The 19,224-nt window shown below is 53.3% G+C and overlaps 1 long non-coding RNA gene across 1 annotated transcript; it reads right to left on the bottom strand.

Annotated features, from left to right (window-relative positions):
- Nucleotides 1-7,727: 7,727 nt before the first annotated feature.
- LOC125927106 (uncharacterized) lies at nt 7,728-15,917 on the bottom strand. The gene is made up of 3 exons (XR_007459231.1): nt 15,487-15,917; nt 14,948-15,243; nt 7,728-8,603 (listed from the first exon to the last, which is right to left on the bottom strand). It is a non-coding gene; the product is annotated as an uncharacterized LOC125927106 (long non-coding RNA).
- Nucleotides 15,918-19,224: the final 3,307 nt, after the last annotated feature.

Genomic DNA, 19,224 nt, shown 5'->3' with positions numbered 1-19,224 from the left:
CCCCCCGCGGCGGGCGCGGCCGCCCGCTCGGGGCCTCCCCGCCGCCGCCGGCTCGGCTGCCCGGAGACGCCCGGCGCGCGACGGCGCTCCCGTCTGGCGCGGGGTCACTGACGAGCCGGGTCCTCCGGCCGTCCTAGAGCGGCCCCCGGGACGCACTTCCGCCGCGGGGCCGGCCGCTCTGCGCACCGCCGTCGCTCCCCCGCGTGCACCTGCGCCCCGAGCGGGCGGCTGCGCCTCCCGCGCGCCTCGGCCCGCCGCCCTCTTCCCTGAGCGCCGGGGGCCCGGGAGCGGGCGGGCCGTCCGCCCGGAGGTCCGGGGGGCTTGCTCGCGGGAGGGACCCCGGGTGAGAGTGCGGGGCGAGCGGCTCGGGCCGCGGCTCCGCATCCGCCGCCGGCCTCCTCCCGTCCCGATCGAGGGTGCCCGGCTCGCCCCAGCCCTTGTGCTCACTGCCGGTTACTTCCCGTGCCCGCCCTTTGGGTTTCAGGTCTCGGTTCACAGGTGACGTCGCCGAGGGGCTCCGTCCTACCCAGGGTAGCCTCAGACGGCCGCTCTCCTCCCAAACACCAGTTCGCAGGGCAGGGCTGTGATTGGGTCTGGCGCTCGCATCGTGGAGTGGTAGGAGCAGCCGAGTCAGGGTCCCCGGTCCGCCCCAGCCGTGGGGGCCCCGCTTCTTTGTCCGCCCCACCGCCATCCTGCAGAATAAGGAAGGGAGCGTCTGCCCTCAGAAAGGGATATTGTGTGTGTATCCAGCGCACACCCCATCACAAAGGAAAACTCTCTTGTGGTCACGGAATTCGGCCCAGCACTGCAGCCGTCCACGCCAATATCCTGAACTCCTCTGCCCTACCCACTTGCACCTGCCCGAGAAGGTTGTCAACCCTGGATCGGCAGAAATGTCCTTGGCTAGGCTGCCAACAGCTAGCGGGAAAAGTGTTTTTTGAGAAGAGCCCCAAGATAAATGTATCGTTTCTCCCTCCCGGAGGCCTTTCAACCGCTGCCCAGAAATGTTCTATTTCTCCCTTAGGCTTGTCTACCATTTTCCAAGAGTTCTACTTCAACCTTCTTCATTTTGCCCAAGCTTTTATCCAACCCATGATCCACCATCACAGTCCTTTGAGGCAATATTCCTCTCAAGGAAAGATGCCCAGACTGCAGACGCATCCTGCTCAACATGGAAGGTGGGAGGCATTTGGTTCCACTGATTTGGATCTACGTTACCTGCATTCATGGGCATTGGGGTGCCTGGGGGTGCCTGGGTGGCTCAGTCGGTTCAGCGTCCACCTTCGGCTCAGGTCATGATCTCACAGGTTGTGAGTTCAAGCCCTCTTAGGGCTCTGTGCTGACAGCTCAGAGCCTGGAGCCTGCTTGGGCTTCTCTCTCTCTCTCTCTCTCTCTCTCTCTCTCTCTGCCCCATCCCTACTTGTGCTGTCTTGCTCTGTCTCTCAAAAATGAATAAACGTTCATTTATCAAAAAATATCAAAAATTTTTTAATAAAATAAATTTTGATTTCAAAAATCCAAAACTAAATCAAAAATATTTATCAAAAAATAAAACCTTTTTTTAATTAAAAAAACTGGGCATCTGCCTCAAGAACTGCCTCTGAGCCCCCTCATCACAAGGCGCTTTCCCATATGAGTAGAAGTTATTTGCCATCCCCAGGGCCCAGGCAGTCCTACATGGATATTTCTGAGGTCGCTCTCTCTTTTTTTAAGTTTATTTTGAGAAAGAACACAAGCGGGGGAGGGGCAGAGGGAAAGAGAATCCCGAGCAGGCTCCCAACGATCAGCACACAGCCCAAAGCGGGGCTCGAACCCACGAACCATGAGATCATGACCTGAGCTGATATCAAGACTTGGACGCTCAACCGACTGAGGCCCTCTGAGGCGGCTTTTTGAGAAAACAGCACGAGAGGGAAAATTCAGTCCCAGGATCTACCCGCGTTACAGGGTCATGTGAGTTCCCGACATGACCAGAGAAGCTTACACCTGCCACAGTGACGCCTAATTCTACCTTCATGGTGTCGTTCTCCCAGCTCAAGACGTGGCCCACCAGAAAAATCTTAGATGAACTATCCATTCCTCTGGAAACATCCCTTTGTGATGCCACCTTCCTCCCGAGGCTAACGCAGCCCGTTTGCCAACGTGCATGCTGTTCACTCGCTCTTCATGCTGTGCCCTCCCTGACACCATGCGTCCACCCACAATACTGTCCTCGTCCCCACCGCCACTGAAATCTGCTAACTGTGATGACCCCTCGGGGTCCCTCTCAGACAAAAGGGTCCCTTTGTTTCCGAGGCTTGCTTTTGCTGCCGAGCCCTCAGATTCTCTTTCTAGACTCATCCTGGGCTCCTTGCCTTCCCCTCTTGCTGAAACCCACTGAATCCGGCAGCGTGAGTCCCTCGCGTGATCCCTGACCTCACTACTACATTGAAGCCACATAAGAAATCATGATGTGTCGGGGCGCCTGGATGGCTCGGGTGGTTAAGCGTCTAACTCTTGATTTCTGTTCAGGTCATGATTCCACGGTTTGTGGGTTTGAGCCTCGCGTCGGGCTCTTCACTGACAGCAAGGAGCCTGCTTGGGATTCTCTTTCTCTCTCTGCCCTTCCCCCTCCCCTCAAAATAAATAAATAAAAACTTAAAAAAAAAAAAAGAAATCCCAATGTGTCGATCATATCCAAGTGGGCAAAATGCTTGGCTTTGAGGCTTGGTTTATTTTATTTTCATTTTTTTAATGTTTATTTATTTTTGAGAGAGAGAAACAGTGCAAGCAGGGGAGGGGCAGAAAGAGGGGGAGGCACAGAATCCGAAACAGGCTCCAGGCTCCGAGCTGTCAGCACAGAGCCTGACGCGGGGCTCAAACTCACAAGCCATGAGATCATGACCTGAGCTGAAGTCAGACGCTTAACCAAATGAGCCACCAGGCGCCCCTTTTGAGGCTTGGTTTAAAAGAACCAAGAGGCAGTGCGCCTGGGTGGCTCAGTCGGTTAAGACTCAGGTCATGATCTCCCGATTCCGGAGTTTGAGCCCCACGTCAGGCTCTGTGCTGACAGCTCAGAGCCTGGAACCTGCTTCATATTCTGTGTCTCCCTCTCTCTCTGCCCCTCCCCAGCCTGGCTTCTGTGTGCTCTCTCTCTCTTTCTCTTTCTCTCTCTCATAATAAATTAATAAACTTTGGGGCACCTGGGTGGCTCAGTTGGTTAAGCATCCGATTTCGGCTCAGGTCATGATCTCACAGTTCGTGGGTTCCAGCCCCGCGTCCAGCTTTGTGCTGACAGCCCAGAGCCAGAAGCCTGCTTTGGATACTGTGTCTCCCTCTCTCTCTCTGCCCCTCCCCTGCTCATGCTCTGTCTCTCTCTCCTTCAAAAATAACTAAACATTAAAAAAAAAATTTTTAGATAAATAAATGAATAAACTTTATTACAAAAAAAAAAAAAAACAAAAAAAAAACAACCAGGAGGGGGCCCAAAGGACTCGGTGACTTGTCCAGGTGTGATCAGATCAGAAGCAGGGAGACCAGGGTCAGCACCCACACCTTCAGACTCCTCCCCAGGTCCCTCTCACTCCAACCCCACTGTCCTCCTGAAGTCCCACTCAGGACACAATCAGCCTCCACCCCTTTAAGGGGCCCCGAAGCATGACCCAGGCCGGCTGCACACCAGTCCTTTGACCATTAGCTCCAGAGAGGACACATCCAATCTGTCACAAAATCCACATTTACCTTACCTGTGCAAAGCGTCTCCCATCCACCAAGATGAAACGCCAAAGGTACAGGCAGGGCTGTTGACTCGGCTCCCCTCCTGTAACACCTGATTCAGGATAATCGCATGCGCAAAGCCCTCTCTGCTCCTTCCCTTCCCTTCTCGCTCTGACACTCATCCGCCGACCTTCCCGACCCTTGGCGCCTGGGCTCCCCTGACCTGTCTCGGCTTGTGTTCTCTGGTAAGACCGTTTGCCACCTCCCCGCCCAGTGACGGGAGCCTGACCTGCCCTCTGTGACTGTGCCTGTAACACAGCCCTGACCGCAGACAGTCTGTGCGTGCTGAGACACGCTCGTGGGAAAGTCCTCCCTGGTTAACTTGAATTTCAACAACGGCCTTCAAGGAATAGTGCTTAAGGGTGTCGCCTGGGTGGCTTAGTCGCTTGAGTGACTGACTTCGGCTCGGGTGATGACCTCGCGGTCTGTGAGTTCGAGCCCCATGTCAGGCTCTGTGCCTGCTTCAGATTCTGTGTCTCCCTCTCTCTGCCTCTCCCCTACTCGCACTCTGCCTCTCTTGCTCTCACAAATAAAAAAAAAGTAAAAAAAAATTTTTTTAATAAAGAACTCCTCGGAGCCTGTCCATCCCATCAGATCAGTAGTTATCACGCGGCTGAGAACTTTTTCATAGGCTTGGATGAGGAATGTTGGCTGACACCAGAGTCCACAATTTCTATGTAACATCTGGGGGTCAGTGAACCAAAATATAACCACCAAATGGCCGGCTGAGGAGACTGGCTGATCCTGGTGACTGGGGAAACTGGGAAAGCTCAGAAAGGGAAGGATTCTCGCGTGGAATTGGGATGAAGAATGTGAACAACCAGTATAAGCGGCTGGAGTTTACAGACAGTTCAAATACATCTTGGTTTTTGTTCCTCTTTTTTTTTTTTTTTTTTTTTAAGCCCCAACGTGGGGCTTGAACTCACGACCCCGAGATCAAGAGTTGCAGGCTCCACCGACCGGGCCGGCCAGGCGCTCTCCTCCCTCCTTTTTTCTCGTCTCCCTGGACACACGTTTTACGCTCCACCCAGTATTTCTTTACCTTCGGACGGGGCCACCCCCAGATGCGCCGTAATCAATTCTGTAGGTTATACATTCTAGACGGTGAAAACTAGACCCTTCCCTACTCACTCCCCCCACCCCGAGCGTGGGGTTTGACCTGTCGTGCTGGACCCAGGGGATGACACGCTGATCTAATCGGTGTCGTAGGTCAGACGTCTAACCAAGACGTTAGAAGAGTCTGGGGCCATTTCCAGCAGTCGTGCATAATTGTTGACAGCCCCCAGGGCACCCCCCCCCCCAAAAGCCAAACAGCATCACAGGAAATGGAGAAACGTCTTCAAATTGCACATGTAGGTCACAGCTCCCATCATCCTAATAAATACTGCTTAATATGAGATGTGGGTTGTTAGGGGGAGGGGAGATGGGCACCGAACCTGGAGGTGACCGGGCATCACGGAGAGGGATATAAATGATTATCAGGCTTGTCAAAACCAGGGGGACTCTCTTCTCTTAAGTGAAGCCCTAACTGTTAAATGATGCAACACAGGGGCGCCTGGGGTGGCTCAGTCGGTTGAGCATCCGACTTTTGATTTTGGCTCAGGTCATGGTCTTGAGGTTCATCGGTTCAGACCCCACATAGGGCTCTGGGCTGGCATTGCAGAGCCTGCTGGGGGTTCTCTCTGTCTCTTCCCCTCCTTTTTAAAATTTTCTCTCGACGTTTATTCATTTTTGAAAGACAGAGAGACAGAGCACGAGTGGGGGAGGGGCAGAGAGAGAGGGAGACACAGAATCCGAAGCAGCTCCAGGCTCCAAGCTGTCAGCACAGAGCCCGACGTGGGACTCGAACCCACAACCCTGAGATCATGACCTGAGCCGAAGTCGGACGCTTAACCGACTGAGCCACCCAGGCACCCCCGTAGGTAGGCAATCTTGAGGGGTACAGGAGAAGTAGACGCCTGTATGTGTCCCCGTGTCCTCTCCCTGCGCGGGGCTGAAGACACAGTGTCCTCGATGGGTGTCTGGTGGAGCCACGAGCCACGAACCAGAGTCCAGCTGTGGCCGGAAAGCAGAGGAGAAGGAAGGAGGACGTTGCGTGTCAGAGTGCTTCTCAACCTGGCACGGCCACCACTTTGTGTCAGGGGGTGTCTTAAATCAGCTCTTCACACGTCCGTGAGCCCACAAGAGTCCACGTACAGACCAATCCCCCTCGTCTAGATGCTTCCTGATTACTTCTGTATCCAGGGACGTGTTGACACATGCACACTGTATGTTATAGCGGTAAGAGTATTGCTTAGAATTTAAAATGTCATAACCGGGGCGCTGCCACCTCCCGCCATTAAAGGAACCTGGTCGCTCCCGCCAGCCCGGTTGAAATTAGTCACGACAGCAGTGACTAGTGGGGCTTACTCAGGGTCATAATTTCCTGAGATGACAGTGTAACGAGGGGAGGGGAGGTATAAGGTAGTAGTCACTCCATACGTCATTGTGGACTCACCGCTGACGGGCACCTTTTCCGAGCAATGGTTCTCTTTCATATGTCCTCAGACTTCCTGGCGTGATAGGAAGTTTTAAATAATACGGTGTCCTTAGCACTGGCCTTTCCTTCCAGGACAAGGGATACTTTGAGAGTTAAGACCAGAGGCCCAGCAAATGGGAAAGAGAGATGGCTTCCTCCGGGACAGCCAACCACAGCCAGGCCCTTTGCCTTGTCTCTCGCCCAGAGACCGCGGTTCACATAAGCAACGTACGGACCAAGGAGGTGAGGACAAGGGGCAGTGAGCAGCTGCGCATCGCACGATAAATACGCGGGTACGTTCGAATCGCTTGACTTTTTGTCATCTCTTTTTCCACAAGATGCAAGAGTCCGGCAGAAGGGATTTTCACTTCCGGTACACGCGTGGCAGTCTTCCCTGAAATACATTCTTCGACGCTGTAGAACTCGACTTAGGCCAGACAGCGCGTTCACATTGATTGCTTCCAAGCAGTCTGTCTCTTGTATGAACCCTCCGGGGTCAGTTAAGGTGCGAGCGATAATCGAAGGCCTTCGGACACGACGTTCACAGGCCTCCTCTGCAGAATGAATGCTTTGATGTTGGGTAAGACTCAGCTCTGATGGAAGGTTTCACCACCCTCAGTAAATTACAGGGTGTCTCTCAGGAGTAGACGCAGTGATGTATGTAGAAGTCGTGGCCTCCGAGGCAAGGCTTTCCCGCAGTCGTTACGTCCCAATCGGTTCTCTTGGAACGTGAAGCCTTTTCCTACGTTTCTTGAATTCTTCAGTCTTCTCCCCCCACGATGAGTTCAATAATATCTAATGAGCACTAGCCTCCCTTTGAAAACCCTCTGGCATTCATTATGTTTCCATGACTGTTCTCCAGTACGAATTATCCACAATGGAGTACGGTGTGAATTTTTTTGGTCACACATGGCATTTTTACCTACTTCACTGGTAAAGATTTTTTTTTAATTTTTGTTTTTTTAATTTTTTTTTAACGTTTTATTTATTTTTGAGACAGAGAGAGACACAGCATGAACGGGGGAGGGGCAGAGAGAGAGGGAGACACAGAATCGGAAGCAAGCTCCAGGCTCTGAGCCATCAGCCCAGAGCCCGACGCGGGGCTCGAACCCGCAGACCGCGAGATCGTGACCTGAGCTGAAGTCGGACGCTCAACCGACTGAGCCACCCAGGCGCCCCTAATTTTTGATAAAACTCACTCACTCAGTCAGTGAAGCCTCCAGCTCTTGATTTCAGTTCAGTTTCAAGTCATGATCTCACAGTTCGTGTCGAGCTCTGTCCTGATAGCCCAGAGCCTGGAAACTGCTTCGGATTCTGGGTCTCCCCCTCTCTCTGCCCCTCCCCCACTCACACTCTGTCTCTCTCTCAAAAATACGCATTAAAAAAATTTTCTTTAATAAAAAAACAAAAACAAAAGAGTCGCACACTCTACCAATTACAGCAGCCAGACCTCCCCCCCGCCCCCCCGGCCACCATCTCTCTAACCCAAAGTCCGTATTGCTGTGATCTCGACAGCACCCCTCATGGGGACCCCTATTAAACATGTGGTCCCCGAGAACCCCGCACGTCTTAGTCAGCTCAGGCTGCTCTCACAAAACCCCACACGCTGACTGGCTTCACAATTCGTGTTTGCTGCTCACAGTCTGGAGGCCGGGAAGTCCAAGAACAAGGTGCCGGCAGATTCGTTCCTGGTGAGGGTCTCTCCCATCACCTTCCCCACAGCAGCTCTTTCTGCCCACACGTCCCGTCCCCATGCTTTAATAAAATCACCTTCTTTCTCCAGTCACCTTCTCTGTGTCCCCACGGGGCAGGGACAGAGCTCTGGTCCCCCTTTGTCTCCTCACAGGGGCACTAACCCCATCGTGAGGACTCCACTCTCACGACTTCATCTAAACCTAATTCCCTCCCAAAGGCCCCACCTCCAAATGCCATCCCCTTGAGGGTTAGGGCTTTAACACAGGAACTGGGGGAGGCACGGGGGTGCGGGGGACAATTCAGTCCATGGTACCAGGGGAGCCAACCAACAGGGAAGACAGCCTGTGCGCTCGACAAGCTCAGAAACTCGTGTCGGGGGAAAGGCACCAGGTTTACGAGGGCAAGGCCGAGGGAGGACGGGAGGACTGGACAAAGGACCAAGCGTGGACGTCATCATGGACAGAGAGGCCGGTGCAGGCAGCACTGGGTGCTTCTGAGGGCTGCTGCTCTCCGGGTCACGTGCACTTGCCGTTCCCCTTCGGACATTTCTTCTCCCCTTGAGTCTCTTGTCGTCCCTCCACTCGTTCCTCTTTCCCTTCCAGCCTTTCCTCCTTCCCAGAGCTCTTGGGGTTCCCTAAAAAACAAAGGGATTACTGGCCTCCACTAGACAAGTTGTAACCTTAAACTAAGTCAAATCCACCTAGAAGAGCCTAATAAAATCCATCAAACGTAGTTTAGAATCTCCGTCCATTTTTTTTTTATTTTTAATGTTTATTTTTGATAGAGAGACAGAGGGTGAGCAGGGGAGGGGCAGAGAGAGAGGGAGACACACAATCGGAAGCAGGCTCCAGGCTCCGAGCCATCAGCACAGAGCCCGATGCAGGGCTCGAACCCATGAACCGTGAGATCATGACCTGAGCTGAAGTCGGCTGCCCAACCGACTGAGCCACCCAGGTGCCCCTATTTTGTTTATTTTTTAGAGAGAGAGAGAGAGAGAGAGAGGAGAGAGACAGAGTGTGAGCAGGGAAGGGACAGAGAGAGAGGGAGACACACAATCCGAAGCAGGCTCCAGGCTCTGAGCTGTCAGCACACAGCCCAACACGGGGCTCGAACTCATGAGCCGTGAGATCATGACCTGAGCCAAAGTGGGGCGCTGAACCGACTGAGCCACCCAGGCGCCCCAGATCTCTGCTTGTTTATTGAGCACACTGGAGTCACAAAGACTGACAGTGATGGGGAGGCAGATGGTGAAAACCAAACTTATCCCCAATAAAGGATCTCACATAGGGCTTGCAAGCCCGGTCAATGTTAGCTATTGATACAATTTCACATGCCCACATACGAAAGATAATTCTTTGGTATCTCGTGAGTGCTTTTTTTGTTGCTATTATGAATGCTTTTCCTATTTATTATCTCGTTCTGGTTTGTCATTGGAAAATATTCGTTATTATGTTTTACTTTTTTGGTTGTTGTTGTTCATTTTATTTCCATGCAGTTTTGAGGTAAAACTTAGCGCATATACAAAGGATAATTTTGTCTCCCTGTCGATAGTTATGACATTTTTTTAAGGTAGGTGTATTAGGGTTTACTCTTTTTTTTTAATGTTTATTTATTTTGAGAGAGCATGCATGAGCAGGGGAGGGGCAGAGAGAGGGAGAGAGAGAGAATCCCAAGCAGGCTTCTTGCTGTCAGTGCCGAGCCAGACACGGGGCTCGATCCCACAAACCACAAGATCATGACCTGAGCCGAAATCAAGAGTCGGACGCTTCACCGAGCCACCCGGGCACCCCAACAGTTATGCAGGTTTTTGTTTCCAATATTTTTTGTTGTCCCCCCCCTGCTTTATTGAGATAGAGTTGAAATATAACACTTAAGGTGTACCACGTGTTAATTCACACACTTGTATATTATAACATGATCACCACATACCTCCAGCACGTCACATAATTACCATTTCCTTTTTGCGGTGAGAATATTCAAGATTTACTGCTTGGCAGTTTTCAAGTACCTAACACACCATTATTAGGTATCATCACTATGCTGTACGTTAGCTCCCAGAAACTTAACCTCATGACTGGAAGTTTATACCCTGTAACCCCATTCCCCGCCTCCCCCCCCCACCCCCCAGCCCTGGTAACCACCACTCTGTTTCTCTATACCTCTTCTTTGTTTTATTTATTTATTTTGAGAGAGACAAAAACAGTGCAAGTGGGGGAGAGCGAGGAAGACAGAGAAACCCCAAGCAACCTCCACGCTGTCCGGAGCCTGACTCGGGGCTCGAACCCATGAAATCGTGAGATCACAACCTGAGCCGAAACCAAGAGTCAGATGCTTCATCGACTGAGCCAGTCAGGTGCCCCTCTACTCTCTGTTTCTATGAGTTCAGCATGTTCGTTTCCGGTTTTTTTATTCAAATTTTTTTTTTTTTTCAGTAGTCTCCATGCCCCACATCAGGCTTGAACTCATGACCCCGAGATCAAGAGTCATGTGCCCTACCGACTGAGCCAGCCAGGCGCCCTGTGAGTTGAACATTTTTAGATTTCACGTATAAATGAGAGCACACAGGCTTTGTCTTTCTCTGTGTGACCTCCTTCACTCAGCAGTGTCCTGAGTGGACAGGTGCATCCGCGTGGTCACAAAGGGCAGGATTTCTTTCCTTCTCACGGCTGGATAAGATTGTACGGGGGCGCCTGAGTGGCTCAGTGGGTTGAGCATCCGACTTTCGGCTCAGGTCATGATCTCGCGGTTTGTGAGTTCAAGCCCCGCGTCGGGCTCTGCGCTGGCCGCTCGGAGCCTGGAGCCTGGAGCCTGCTTTGGAGTCTGTGTCTCCTTCTCTGTCTCTGCCCTTGCCCCGCTCGTGCTCTGTCTCTCTCTCTCTCTCAAAAGTAAATAAACATTAAAAATTAAAAAAAAAAAAATTCTGCTGTATGTATATACATGTCTTCATCCGTTCGTCCACTGACGGACCCTTGGGTTGTTTCCGTATCTTGGCTATTGCGAATCACGCCGCAATGACCACGGGTGTGCAGGTATCTCTTCAAGATGCTGTGACTCTGGAGTCACAAAGACTTACAGCGATGGGGAGGCAGATGGTGAAAACTGTGGATCTCTGTTTCCAGTCTTAATGCATTGGCCAGAACTTCAGAAAATTGCGATAGCACAGTGAGCCTATAGAGAGGCCAAGAGAAAGCCTAAACAAATACAAACCACCACGGGAATAACAGTGTCAAGTCCAGTGGTGCCTTTCAAAGTGGGGGGTGGGGAGAAAATCGCCGAGGAGGAGCTACAAGGCATCGCTGCCCCGCAGAGCCCCACGCGGTGGGACGGGAGCTCTGTCCCCCCTGCCCCCGGTGCACAAAGAGGCTCCCCCTCTTCAGTCGCCCCTTGGAGGCAGGGTGCAGGCACGCTGGGACACCCAGGGCAGAGACGGGTCCCTTGTAGGTTTCTGCCTGGAAGAGGAGCTGGAAGAGCCTTGCGAGGCCTCTTAACCCCCAGAGGAGAGAGTCAGGTGCGTGGGGTGGGATAATGGCCGCCCAGTGTAAGCCCACCCCGCGGGGTGGTGTTCTGGAGGCCTTAACCTCACTCATTCATTCTTTCACATGCAGCAAAGTTTCAGCCCCGTGGTCTCCTTGGGGCTCCCGGATGGTGCCAGACACACGCCGGACTCAGGACATTTGCACATCCTCCGGCCTCTTCCTGGCGTGCTCCCCCTCCAGGGGTCTGATGACTAACTCTCTCACCCCCTTGTGTTTCACTCAAAGGTCTGGACGCCTCATCTAGGACTTGCACATCGCATCTCCCTCCGCTTACACACGTTATGCCCCCATCTCCTGCTCTTTTTCTCAACAGGTGTAATTATTCCACACGCGGTGTATCCTGTTTACTGGTCCTAATTATCGTTTTGTCCCTCCGCTGGGATATAAGAGCTTCATAAAGGTAGGAATTATCACCTGCTTTTCTCACTGCTGTGTCCCCAGAGGCGTCCCATCTAGGCACAGACAGACGTGACCACAGGGCTGCAAGGTGGGTGGCGGGGAAGACGCCACACAGGTGTGAGTGACGAGCCGGAGGTACGGGCGCGGCCAAGGCGACCACACTCGGAGACACACCCATCAAGCAAACGGCGAAGCCAAGGGCCGAGTTGGGTGCATCGAAGACCAGTGTGGGCTGAGTACATGGCAGCTTAGTTTCTGCTGGATGAACACACTCTCCCCGGACCAGAGAAAAGCAGCCAGGTGTGAAAAAGGCCACTCAAGTGGGGCGCCCGGCTGGCTCGGTGGGTTAAGCATCCGGACTTCGGCTGAGGTCATGATCTCACGGTCCGTGGGTTCAAGCCCTGTATCGAGCTCTGTGCTGACAGCCCGGAGCCTGGAGCCCGCTTCGGATTCTGTGTCTCCCCCTCTCTCTGCCCCTCGCCAGCTCACACTCTGTCTGTCTCTCTCTCTAAAATAAATAAACATTAAAAAAGGGACTTGCTACAGCCAGTCCAGGCCGCTCTATGGCAGTGACTCCTCCTCGCGCTCCCCTGACACAGGACATAACCCTTCTCCAGGGGTGTCTGTGAGTTTCAAGTTCCTCCATCACCTGTTTCCTGTGCTTTCATGTCTCACATTTTTAGGTGGTCTGGGTGTGTTTTCGCTTTTAAAAATTCATTCAACTTGTTATTATGGAAATTTTCCAACACACACCGAGGTGGAGACAATAACACCAGGAACGACCAAGTACTCAGGACCTCCATCCAAAGACCATCCCATCGACCGGCAGCTAATCTTGCTTCACGGACACCCTAACCGCAGGGAGGACGGCTTCCTCCACCGCAATGGCGCGAGTTGGAATCTGCTTCTCTCGGGGGATGGGAGGAGAGTTTAAAACCGCTTCATTGTGGGGCGCCTGGGTGGCGCAGTCGGTTAAGCGTCCGACTTCAGCCAGGTCACGATCTCGCGGTCGGTGAGTTCGAGCCCCGCGTCAGGCTCTGGGCTGATGGCTCGGAGCCTGGAGCCTGTTTCCGATTCTGTGTCTCCCTCTCTCTCTGCCCCTCCCCCGTTCATGCTCTGTCTCTCTCTGTCCCAAAAATAAATAAAAAACGTTGAAAAAAAAAATTAAAAAAAAAAAATAAAACCGCTTCATTGAGATATAATTCACATATCATAAATTTCACCAGGGGGGCCTGGCTGGCTCAGCTGGAAGAGCCTGTGACTCTTAATCTCAAGGTCGTGAGTTTGAGCCCCCTGTTGGGGGTGGATATTACTAAACGTAAATAAATAAAAACGTAAATAAATAAACACTTTATTTATTTATTTACTTACTTATGGGATTTTCTAAATGAAATCCCCAGGTTGTTTTGTTTTTGTTTTTGTTTTTTTAACGTTTATTTATTTTTGAGACAGAGAGAGACAGAGCGTGAAGGGGGGAGGGGCAGAGAGAGAAGGAGACACAGAATCGGAAGCAGGCTCCGAGCCATCAGCCCAGAGCCCGACGCGGGGCTCGAACTCACGGACCTCGAGATCATGACCTGAGCTGAAGTCGGACGCTTAACCGACTGCGCCACCCAGGCGCCCTTTTTTTTTTTTTTTTTTTAATGTTTATTTAGTTTTTGAGTCCGAGGGGGGTGGGGTGCGGACAGAGGATCTAAAGTGGGCTCTGTGCAGACAGCAGGGAGCCCAAAGTGAGGCTTGAACTCAGGAACCAGGAGATCATGACCTGAGCCGAAGTTGGGACGCCCAGCCAACTGAGCCACCCAGGCGCCCTAATAAAAACTTTAAAAAATATATACGCTGAGGGGCGCCTGGGTGTCTCAGTCGGTTGAGAGTCCCGCTCCTCCTTTCGGCTCACGTTGGGTTCCCGGGATCGTGGGATCGAGCCCTGAGTCCAGCTCTGTGCTGAGCACAGAGCCTGCTTGGGAGTCTCTCTCTCTTTCTGCCTCCACCCCTCCCCACAGCTCCCGCACCCGCATGCACTTTCTCTAAAACACACACACACAAGGTACAATTCAGCGGCTTTACCACCATCCAAGTTTAGAACATTTTCCTCATTCCCAGAAACACTGTAGCCATGCACCAAGAGAAGTCACCCCCCCAGGCGCTGCAGCCCCAGGCAAGACACTCAACCACCTCGCGTCCTGCTCTGAACATTTCCTACAACCGAACGATATGTTGCCTTGGCTTCTTGAAGTCTTTCAAAAGCTCAGTGACGCCAGGATTTACTCCAAGGTCAAAAGCTCAAGCACAGTCTAACCTCGGCATCTCCTCCCGCTGGCCGTGTTCACACCCGGACTGAGCATCCCAAGAGTGGTCCCTGCTGGCTCCTCCGCTGCGGGTGTCCCCTGCCTCCCGGTTCCCCCTGCCTCCCGGTTCCTCCGACTGTCCAGGCCTCCGCGGAAAACCTTATTGTTTGTCAAAACAGAAACAAAAGCAAAGCCCTTAAAAGGAGACAAGCCGCGGCAGGGGGAGGCCCGGGAGGACGAGGCGTCCCAGGCAGCCTCCTCCTCCCCGGTCTGCAGAGAACCCAGCACAAACTGGGAAGACTCCCAAGCCGGGGTGTCTGTGGTCTGTCCCCTCCTCGAAAGAAAGCAGGGCTGGGGAGACCGCGTTCCCTGCACGCCCTCCGGCCCCGCGTGTAGCTCCTGTGTAGGCCCCGGTGTTGACTACACCTCGCAGCTGGGGCCTCGCATTAGGAAAGCTTCTGAAAGAGCAATCATCTGCGGGGCGAGGCCAGTGGCATTGTGCCCCGCCAGGGTTAACCGCAGGAACCCGCATCAGGGGAGCCGCACCCCCATCCTCCACCGCTGACCTTCTGGTCCCCTTTCATGGGAATCCTTCTCAGCCAAGCGGAAGTTAACACCTCTGACGCAGGTGGAGGTGCCTGGGGAATGCGAAGCCGCGGGCTCCCCGTGAGCCTGTGCTTTTCGAAGGGATGAGAAATGAGGCGAAGAAACTTACATTCTGGAGGCGCGAGGATACAACTGAAATCTCTACTTACTCTGTATCTTGCGCTGTGAAAACTGGGTTTCTGTTGGTTTCTGGTTTCTGAAAGTGTCCGGGACCTTTTCATTAACATTGGAAGAGTTGTTTTCATAATTCTAAGACTTTTTTTTGTTTGTTTTTTAAGTCATCTCTACCAAGGGCACCTGGGTGGCTCAGTCGTTGAGCGTCCGACTTCGGCTCAGGTCATGATCTCACAGTTGCGCAGCTCCTGAGTTCGAGCCCCACGTGGGGCTCTGTGCTGACCCCCCCTCAGAGCCTGGAGCCTGCTTCGGATTCTGCGTCTCCCTCTCTCTCTCAAACATTAAAAGAAAAAAAAAAAAAAAAAAACTCTTAAAAATTTTTTATTACGTTCCCTTCCTTCCCTTAACACATAGGGTAACTTCGCCCAGAAGTTGTGGCAGCCGATTCACAGGTGGCAGCAAGGGCAGCTGCCCCTGGCCCGGGGGCGAAGGGGAACCCTAATCCAGCGCACAGACCATCATCACCACGGCCCCAGCGTCCTGGTCCCTCCACTGAGGAGCGCGGGCCACTCACTGGAGCTCGAGGCGCCTCCCTTGCTTCCGCTGCACGTCTCCGTGGGGATGTTAGGATTAAATTTCTGTACTTGCTCAGCTTCACACAAAGCGATCCCTAGTGTGGGGGCACGTCCGTCCGCTCCCCTGGCACAGACCCCTGTAGCTGAAGATGCCCCAGCAATGTCCCTTCTGTCCCCTTTGGGACTCAAGAGCGTCCTTGATGGGGAAGAAATGCCGGCTCCGAAGGGGGCCAGGTCGTCCCTTCTGCAAATCGAGGAGGCAAACGGGTCTGGCAGGAAGAAGAGGTCCCGCGGCCTCTCGCATCGGACCTGCGGGGCCCGAGCCTCAAAACCACCAGCCCAGTCCACGCCAAAAGCGCCGCCTTCTGCGCCTGCGCGCCCCGCCCCTGGGGACCTCGTGGGCGCGCACGGCCGCGGGGCCGCGCACGACCGCGCTCCCGAGGCTCTGTGAACGCGCAAGCGAGCGCGGCCCCCGAGGGAACCTGCCCCCTTGTCTCCCCCTGGCGGAAGGCAGCGGAACAACAAGGCTGGAGGGAGACGTTTTGAGGGGCGGGGGCGCCCGCCCTGCCGAGGGCTGAGCTGGAGAAGAGCTTTGACCTCACGCCAGACCTGACCTCGCTGTGCTTCCCAAGGCTTCATTTCCAGTTCAGAACAAGGGAAAAGGGAAGGCACCAACCTTGGGCTCCTCATAGGTGCCAGGCCGTTTGCATGCATGCAGTATCTCATTAAATGTTCCCAACAGCGCCATTGGGTTGTTAGTCCCGGGTCCAGAGAAGAAACTGAGGCCCCATGCAGCTAATTAGTGAGGTAGCCGTAATGCAGGTCTGGGCGCTCCCCGGGCGGAGGGCAGCCCCCCCAGCCCCCCCCCCCCCGTGGGGATCCAGACCTGCACTTGCAGAAGGCAGAGCTTCTTCCAGCTGAGAAAGCTCTGCAAACATGAGAACACTTTCCACGGTCATTTCTAAAGAAGCTGCTTGCTAAGCAGGAGAGCTTTCCAGGTTAGTCCATGTGCCTGGGGCATCGACTTGGAGCTATCGGAGCTCAGGGCCACACCTTCCCAGGTATCTGGAAACATGCTCCTTCTCCAGGGATTGGGGGGGGGGGGCGGGGAGGGGTAGCCGAGGTGGAAACGCTCACGGATAAAGCTGTCAGGGATACCGTAGGTTAATGGGCCGCTCCCACCACTGAGCAATTGTTTAAAGCTGAGAGGAGCAGTGTCTACAGCACCCATCTGGTGGCCAGACCTTTAGAGGAGACATTGTCTCCACATGATGCCACAGTCTGCTGGTCTTTGACCTCGGCGGGGGGGCGGGGGGGGGGCAGGCACTAAAGCCAACCTTAGCAGGCAGCTGGATGTGTTAAGGAAGCAGCACAGAGTAGCGGGGCTATGGGGAGATACCGAGACCCGGGTGAGGTTAGGGGGGATACTGAAAGCCAGCCTGCCTTGGGTAGGCAGCGTCCCCCAAAATTCTACTGGTACAGGACGCAGGAGCCCAGTGGCACCCCGGGTTTCAGAGAGTTCACATGAAGGGATACATTGGCGGTGTGGGCAGAGTCGGTGATTGGGCAGGAAAGGAGGGTCTCTCGGGATGGCGAGTGGAAGGTACCCAAGGTCTACCTGCACCGAAATGTCATCAAGTCCCCGCTGACCTTACATCTTCGAGCCAAATTAGAAGCTGGGAATATACAGAAAGGTATGAAGAAGGCTATTTTTTGAAGAAAGTTTTGGGATCTCCAAATGTATTTATTCAAGATCCCGAAACTCCAGGTGAAAAAGCAGAAAGTCCAAATGAGTAACTAACAAAAGGAAAAAGCCTCCCCCCCCCCCAGAAAGAAATGAAAAAAAGCAAATGAAATTTCCAAGGAAACCAAGGGTGAAATCAAAGAAATGTCCAAGCTGAGCAGGCAAGAAAACTGGCAGATTCTGCCCATGATTCCGGGGGCGGGGGGGGGGGGGATAGTGGCTCTCAGGTCTTCAGGGGCCAGAAACTGGAGGCAGACGCAGGAAATACTCGAGAATACCTAAGGCGAGAAGGGATGCTGGCTTCTAGAAGGAAAGCTGGGGGTGTGAGACACAGTATGGGGTCTGGGCTTCAGTCAAATCGCCTGGGTGGGAATTCTAACGTTTTCTCTTAGGAAGTGTATGACCTTGGGCAGCTCACTAATCATATTCAAACCTGTCTCCCCACCTGAAAAATGGAGACAAAACAGATCAGATCGACGTTACAGGGCCGTCTGGCATGGTTATGGAATGTTAGCACGTGTAGCAAATAAGATTGGTGGGCACTTCTCGAAGTAAAGTATAAAGTTCATTTTAAAAGACGGATTTGGAAGGACGAGGTGCATACAGACAGTAGATAATACACATTTATATAAGGCAGCTTTAGGGAAAAATAACCCAACTGTATTAATTTTTTTTAATTAATGTCTATTTACTTTGAGAAAGAGAAAGCGAGAATATGGGTGGGGTAGGGGCAGCGAGACAGAGAGAGAGAGAGAGAGAGAGAGAGAGAGAGAGAGTGGGAGGGAGAGAGCATCCCAAGCAGGCTCTGGCCATCAGCACAGAGCCTGATGTTGGGGCTCGATCTCAGGAGCTGTGGGATCATGACCTGAGCCGAAATCAAGAGTTGGACGCTTACCCGACTGAGCCACCCAGGCGAACCGACCCAACTGCGTGTTCAAACAGTGAGCTGTCTCTCCCGTCTCAGCCCCCACATGACTTGTCCCAACTGCTCAGCTTGCTCTGACCTGCGGGGAACTTTGTATTCTATCATTTTCTTGCTCACATTTAATCTCCTTGCCCAGATTATAAACTGCTCAAGTAAACACTGTCGCCAAGCTATCCATTACATTCTGGATCTTGGGTCACTGTCAACAGGTCCCTGAAGACCTGGCAGTCAAAGCTGCCAAAATGAAGGTAGCCAGCACCAGGGCGTGGAAACCCAGAGTAAACACGATCGTACCCTTGCCCAGGGCCGTGGTTTTGGCTGCAGTTGGGGATCGTGTCTATGGTTTTGGCCGCTAGTGTCTGGAGACTGACATCAGGAAGCTGTGGGCAAACAGCTCACAGTTTCAAACGGGGGAGGTGTTTTCCTGAGAACGGGAAGATTCCGGAGTTTGGCAAGGTGCAGGCAGGGCAGGGATTCGATTTAACCTCGTTCCTCCAGGCCAGGACACGAAAGCGAGCAAGCAGCATCCTCCTGCTACAGTCTCAAGACACCAGGCTTCTTGGGATGCGGGACGCGCCCTGGCCCAAGGCAGGGATCACAGATGGGAAGAAAATAAGCAGGTGGGTGCAGTGGGCTTGATCAACATTCCAAAGTCCAAGAGAACAGAACCCGGGGGGAATTCTCGCTCTGCAGAAGACCTTTCAAACGGCGAGGGGCTGGGTGGAGCTGAACCCCGCCTTGCCCCCAAATCCTGCAAGTCCTGTTAGCAACGGACAGGTGGGTCCCCCTCTCCCTGCCCTCATCCCTCCCGCTCTCCTCTGTCGGTGACCACACGCCCCGTGGGGGGGGGGGGGCAGAAAGGGAGGCGCCAGGTGAGCCAAAATGGAGGGAGGGAAATCAGGACTGGGTTCGGCACCCTGAAGGGAGAGTCACGGGGCAGATCGTTCAAGAATCCAAGACGACCGCTTTTGTATCTTGATGTGGGTGAGGATTCCCAGGGTGCACACCTAGGTAAAACTTAGGATCTGTGCATTTTCCTTGGATCACCTACCCCTCTGTTTAAAGCCA

The sequence above is a fragment of the Panthera uncia genome, chromosome E1, assembly GCF_023721935.1.
Source record: "Panthera uncia isolate 11264 chromosome E1, Puncia_PCG_1.0, whole genome shotgun sequence".
NCBI classification, from domain to species: Eukaryota; Metazoa; Chordata; class Mammalia; order Carnivora; family Felidae; genus Panthera; species Panthera uncia.
The sequence above is the reverse complement of the archived record's forward strand: the minus strand, read 5'-3'. Positions and strand labels throughout refer to the sequence as shown.